We start from the raw sequence: 7331 nt of genomic DNA on the forward strand, positions 1-7331 counted from the left end.
AGCCATGGAACCGCGCTGGTGTACCCACCTGCGGCTGTGCGCGGGCCCCACGTCCAGCCGGGTCCGCTCGTCGGTAGCTGCGGGTCGATTTTGGATTAGTCGTGCATCACTCCGGCCCGTGGAAAATAGCTTCTCACGACGGGGTAGTTTGGGTTTTTCGTCGATCTCCCCAATCCCTGTGTCCCGCAGCTCCCCCAATGCACGCCTCCTCCACTCCCATCCTCCTCCAATCCCCTTGCGCCGCCTGCACCAGTCCGTCGCGCCGCCGTCGCCAGGAGGAAGTGCTAGACTACCATTCCCCCAACCTGCAGCCGCCGCCTGGGTCTCCCGCATTCATCCCCTCCCCTGATTCGGTGGTGCCACGGCGGACGGATTCATGGCGAGTTGCGGAGGCTGCGGATTCATGGCGACCTCACAGTGGCGCGAGCCGCTGCCGGCGATGGAGAGGTGGATCTCCGCAGGCAACGACATGTTCACACCATTAGCAGCAGGTTCGTCTTCTCTCTCTCTCTCTCTCATGGGATCTGGTTTACCCTACAGCAAATTGGAAAGAAATACTATGGTGGTTGGCCTCGGGTAGATCTATGTGTGGATTTCTTGAACTGGTTTCAGTGTTCATTTGCTTGCTCCTCAGCACCCTCTGCGTAGATCTATGGTAACCGACAAGGAGGAGAGGGACAGGACGGGAGGGGCAAGAAGCCCCGCGTCCTCAGCGATGATGAAGATGGGGAGGATGCAAAGATGGCTTCTTCTTCATCCAAGACCTGCAGGTTTCTCTCTCTCTCTCTGGATCCCCTTCTTCCTGATGAACCAACTTGGTGCAGATGGTTGTATCATTGGTCAGGAAAAGAGATGTGTGTGAAGGTGCTTTTGCACATATTTGGCTTTGGCATGTGATTGGTCGTGTCCAATTGCTCCAGGGGTTCAACCCAGAGAACGACAGCAGCAACAGGCACACCGAACCTGATGGAGAGGGCTCGTTGGCAGAAGATTTGGCTGGTGGGGTGGTCGCCCAACCTGGTGTCGAGAAGGCTCTACACATTCTCTCCTGCATCGTTCTTCTTGGTGACGGTTGAAGCAGTAAAGGCGTCGGTTCTCCTGCCAGTAGCAGCAGGTGAGTTGTTCTGCTGCCAGTAGCATCAAATGGTTCACTAGCGTTGCTGATTTGGCCGGAGATGGCAGTGGCACGAGGATGAGGGTGAGGTGTCGTGGCCAGCGTTCGGCCACTATCGGAGAAGGTGGAGCAAGGGTGGAGGTTGCAGCACTGCATGAAGCGAACTCTAAATGTATTTGCTTACGAAATAATTCCTTTCTATGTGAGTACTTTGCAGATGTTTATGCATGACCTGAAATAATACCTGTTGCAGGCTATTATGTGTCATCAACCTTCCCATGCGCACCAGAATAAGAAGTTTGATGTTATCGTATAAACACAATTATCTCCATGTTGGAAGTTGCTTCAGGAAGAATAACAGGTTTGCTGTTAATTTTTCTCATCATTGGTACATTGCTGGTCTGCTGCAACTTTAATCATTATTTGGGTGCATTCCAGGTTTGCTATAAAACTTTGTCAACGGTTGAAGGGAAAGCAGAAAGTTCATGCCTACTAAACTTGCTTCATGAAGAATAGCAGGTTTGCTACTAATTCTGGTCGTCTTGGTGCATCCCAGGTTTCTTACTAATGTTGATTTTTTTAATGCATTGGAGGTTTGCTACCAAATTTCCGAAAAGAATTAATCCCTTTTTGAATACCATCTGTGGAGGTATTAGCTGAAACCAGGGTATTCAGAGAACACCTAATATATTTGTGGACCAGTACTTGTTCTGGTGATACAAGGTAAAGTTACTTTTTCATCAACCCTTTCAGAGTAGCTTTTATGCTTTTCTAAATATATATGTGGACATTTAAAGCATCTGTGTTCTATATATTTCTTAGTTGCAATCGTGCATCATCGTATTTCATTACCATAGTAATCAGTTTTCTGTTTAATTTTTCCTACATAAATATATGTTATATATATGAGCCAGCGCTTGCAGATTTATAAATTCAGAATCTTTTTGTCATGTTCATTCTCTTATATTCTTCCAAGTTTTCCTGAAAAAATAGTCTCTGGTACTTTCATGTGTCCAAGGAGGCTGGGTCTGATCTGCTGTTACCCAAGCTTGCCAAGAAGGCTTCATAGAGGTGAGGTATTTGACCTAGAGATCTGAACATATACTTTTATATGGTCCCCATCCAGTAGCAATGCAAGTTTTGTGTTTGCATTTTTTTCTATATTCCCATAGAGTTATACTTTAGTAGTGTGTCTGCCTTATGTGCCATTCAGTGTTGATGATCATAGTATGCAGAAAATGGCAATGGTATGGATTAGTTAAAATAAAGCATCTAAATTAGGATAGGTAAGATAATTTTATAAGCTCGCAGAGCAGTAATTTATTTCTTTGTAACGTGTTTAAAAATAGGAGGGCAATTTTGCAGCGGATTTTCCATTGCTTTGCCCCATCGATTCATCAGAATACTGCAAAAGGAAGGATAATTCCGCATCCCGTAATTCTTTTATACTATTATATAATTTGTCGGCAAATAGTCACTCGCCCTCTTTCTTGACCAGAATAAATGATCACTAGAAAACTTACACTAAACCACGATGGATTTCTTGTGAACAGGCATCAAATTTAAAGTTTCTTCTTGATATGAAACATTGCCCAACATTTTTAGTAGCTGCTAGGTGCCTCCGAAGCTAAACTCATATGAATTTATTTCCATTCACATGAGAAAATGAGGCATAATCTGTTTATCTTCATGTATGTAGGCCAAAAAACAACATGATTGCTTGATTGCATAATGTGTCTTTACGAACAAATTATTACCATGTTATGCATGAAATTATTTGTAGCTGCAGTTCAGATGTGATAGTACCAGGAGCACTTGTGTCAATAATCACAAATGGTTTTGCTGTACTATTTATATGTTAAAAACCCCGTTCTATATCTTGCTTGCTTACTCTTTGGCTAGGCTTCTTTTTCTCTTGATAGATAGATGCATGACTCTGCATAGAACTCATTACAGACAATTATTGTTTCTTCCGTAGTTACTGCAGCCCATATACAAAGACCTGGATTTGTTGTCCATTATTTGACTATCTTGACATACCATTAGCTTCTAACGGATTATAATTGAATTTATGGTTTTCTCCGGCAACTTATGCCCATGAGAGATTAGAATGCGATTATACATGCTAATATTACTATCCTTTATATCAACTATGCTTGCTCAAATGATCCAAAAAATGAATGAACAACTGGAATGCAAGATCGTTGTTTGAAAGTAGTAGAATTTTAATAAATAATTTACCATGTTTAGGTACAATCTAAATCACTGGTTTATAAAAGGATTAAAACCCCAAACCCAATATCAAAACTGGTCGGTGTGTAGCTTCAATTATGTGCAACCTGATTGCGGTTCTACCATGGTGATGACGTGAAATAGACCACATTTTACTAGGCTTTATTATTCAATAGTTATACGTACAAGGATCTTAGTTTCTTGTGGCATTAATTCTTGCTGACAAGGGTGAGTTGAGCAAAGTAAGACATGTGGGGCGTGAGCTCCAAGGTAATTTTGGGGGAATTTACAGACGGTATGATCCACGTCCATTACTTATTGCAGTTATTGGCTCTCTTTCTATGTAGGTTATTTTTGTGCTAGCTTTAAGCATTATTTCTCTTTGCGTTGTGACAATATATGACACTCTATGGTCTCCACTATTATGCAGATTAGTGTCTTACTGGAAACAAATGCCCCTATAGAGTCTACAGGGCAAGGTGGCTACCTATCCCTGAAATGGCACATAACGATCAGCTTTCCTACTTTCAATCTATATATTACTTCAAAAAAGGTCAGCTCTACTCTTTACCTGGTATGCAGTCCTGTAGTAACCATGGTGTTGTACGTTGTCTTTTTGTCTGGAGTACTTTGTTATTACTGGCATGCCATATATTGTTGTCTATGCTCTTTATTGGAAAAAAAACGTTGACCAACGGGGGAATGATCCCTCCCTTGGCTATACGTTGTTAGGTAGGATGAGACTCTCCCCGCGGATGGACGCTAGGATGATAACCCGGTTTATTCGCCCCTCCCTGCGAAATTACCGCGAGATGGGGATTCGAACCCGGGTGGGCTGGCTGCGCACTCGCTTGCCTTGCCACTGAGCTGGAACTCAGTTCTCATGCTCTTTATTGGACTGAATTGCTCAGTGTGCATCTTCTGTACTGCTATGTAGTAGTTATGTTTTAGACATTCTCAGTGTACAGGTTGTAATGTTTCTATTATCTTGCTTCTCTCTGTCAGTTAATACTTCTCCTATCTAGGTTCACACATTTGGGTTCTTCTTGTGTGCTGCATACATTTCTCTTTGTGCATTGTAGATGTTCCATACATTATTGGTCGCGCTGAACATCCATCTTTAAGTCAGATTGCATAATTATATGTTTCCAAGAGTTTTCTTCTGTTTTTTTAATTAACGGTGATATATCAGATTCATTGACATCACAGTGCTTGCTTTCACGCTCATTGGCCAAACTTCAAGGGAAAGATGCCAATACTAGAAATTGTGGTGGAACCATGGCGTCACACTGTATCTATATCGCTTGTGCTTTCGAGGTTGCTACTATTGTCGTACAACCCATCTATTTATTGTTTGACCTTGAAACTGGCCTTGTTAAATTAATGGTCTTCACTTACTTAAAATCAGTACCACCCCCGTGATTTGAACTCATTTGACACGCGTATTTGGATGCATGTATAGAAAAATCAATTTGCCAAATAGACATATCTTCTATTTTATGCCTCCTTTCTCATTATCTTTTTATTGTTTTTTAACTGATCTACTCTCCTCTTCTTTAACATGGGCAGTGGTGAATCGGGACAGGCCCAGCCCCCACGACGTGAACCACTTTTGTTGTTACTGCTTTGTACGTCCTTGGAATAGATCTTTCCCATCCGTTGGTTCATGTTTGTCGTTAGGTCATATCACTTACAATGCCGATGAGTTTATTTTTATCTTCTTTTTAAATGTTACATATCATGGAATATTGCTTTGTTGATATGTGTCTTATGTCGAACAGGCCAGAAATTGTGTATATATGCTTATGCTTACTTGGTGTGGTTTATTGTGCAGTGTTAAGTCCAGAAAATCCATGGTGTGCACCTATCTCGTGATGTTTGCAGCCTGTTAGGCAGGTACAAATGTTGGTTATGTGGCTTGACTCGCACGAAACCTATGCACGTACGCAACTATAGCCTCTGCAGGTGAGTCATGCACAGCTAATTCAATTTGGTGTTTCTGGCCATATGCCTCATGCATGGTTACTGATGCCCGTACTCATGTCCCTTTCCAGGTTCCCTTGCTTCATCTCTTTCTCCTCGAAGCATGTCCATTTCTAATATTGTGAATGCTTTGTTTCAAGACCTGAACAGGAGGTTATTACACTGCAATTCAAATGGATTTTGTTCAGGTTAGTATTTGGATTATCATCCCCCCCTCCCAATTTTACGAGTTTGGATTATATAATTCCAAGCTAGGATTGTATGATATGTTATTTCTATGGTTTGAACAACTTGCCTCTTAAAACCTGCATGCTTATTAATACTTCCTTTTTTAGAATATTCTATTTTGTAACTAAGGGTTGATGCGATGAATTTGTCAGCCTGACCTACAATTTTGGTAACATGTCTTTTATACATTTATTCGTGATTTCACTGTTTTACAATCGAAAGTTTGAATTAGCCTTCTTCCTGTAAAGTGGTATGTCACTTTCCTAATAAAACTATGCAAGCTAAAATATTTGTTTTTTGCCACTACTGAGTTTCTTCAAAGACCATCAGGTTCTCTCTCTCAGACGTACGGGACAATCTCATCTTTGTTTGTGCAGATCTATTTTTGTCTCTGCTTACAAGGTGCTTGATAAAAATCCTAGCTAATATGGTTGTATGTACTATTTAAGGAGAAGAAAATGGCCTAGCTGGTGACCTTTGGAGATGTATAATAGGGACACAATTCATTGATCACATAAGTTGAATGTGAATGCAAAATGCATTGCATACTCTGTAAGGTTGTTTACAAAATACTACGCATGTATCTGTACAGCGGCAATGCATTGCATACTTCATCGCATATAGTGGCTTTATTAGATGCATATATCTGTATCGGGAAAGAACATATGGTTCAGACATTGGATGGAAACAATGGTGCTTTAACTCCTCTATTTTGTCGGTGTCAAATAGATGCTTTCTTATTCATGTTTTACATAAGTGTTGCTATTTGTGGACAACACACATTACTGCCTAGGCTTTACACATAATTGGCTACATGACTTGTTCATTGACGGATCTTTATTTTTCTGTTCTAGGGAAACAACATGTCTGGAGAAATCTCCCCGAGAATGTGTTGATTTGTTCATGGAAAGGCTTTAGGAGGGAAATGTTTATGAGGTGTGTCCACAATTTTGTGGTCTATCTATTGTCTGTTATCATCTTCCGGAGTGCTTAATCTTGGCATTTCTTTGCAGAAAACTAAGTTCTTATGTATTGTTGTCATCACAGAACTTAGCCTTGACCAATGGTATTGGTTCTCTTCATTTACAAATTGCCGTAAATCTGTGGTTCTGTACGACACCGAGTAAAAGTGATATGATTTGAATTGCTGATTCGTTAGTATTGAGGTGCTTATGTTTGCATTTTCCTAAAGATGTTTCAAGTAATTTTTTTTCAATTTGCTGAAGCAATCTTGGTTTTTTAATGTTTTTGAGAGCATGTTTCCTAATGATTAAGCGGTGAGGCAGAACTGACGCAAGTAGAGACCGATGACTTCTATTTTCTTTTGTCTAAATATAATAATGAAAATCCTAGGATGTGTGTGTATCATAATATTGCTACATAGCTCACTTGTAAATTGTATTATCTAAGAAAAATGCAGGCATCCTGCAATCTGTATAGTAGAAAAGATCAAAAAAATTCTCACTCTCTCATTATTCTGAACCAGGGATCTTCTTTTCTGCTTTTCTTGCATTTAGGTGCATCACCCGTAGTTTTACCTAGAATTACAGTTTCATGCCCCATCTAGGTGGTGTTATGGAAGCTAAAGACTCGACATACGTTTCACTGGATGAAAACTTTGCAACTGATGCATGTATAAATGCATATGGTTGAGCATCATGCATGTCGCTGGCTTTATATATTATTATCGTAGAATGTGTAAGTAACCTAATCTGATGGGTACGAGTACTGTATTTTCTTCCTTGCATTTGGCCTTCAATAGTGCATCATCGCC

Source organism: Lolium perenne, chromosome 6 (assembly GCF_019359855.2).
Source record: "Lolium perenne isolate Kyuss_39 chromosome 6, Kyuss_2.0, whole genome shotgun sequence".
Classification (NCBI taxonomy): domain Eukaryota; kingdom Viridiplantae; phylum Streptophyta; class Magnoliopsida; order Poales; family Poaceae; genus Lolium; species Lolium perenne.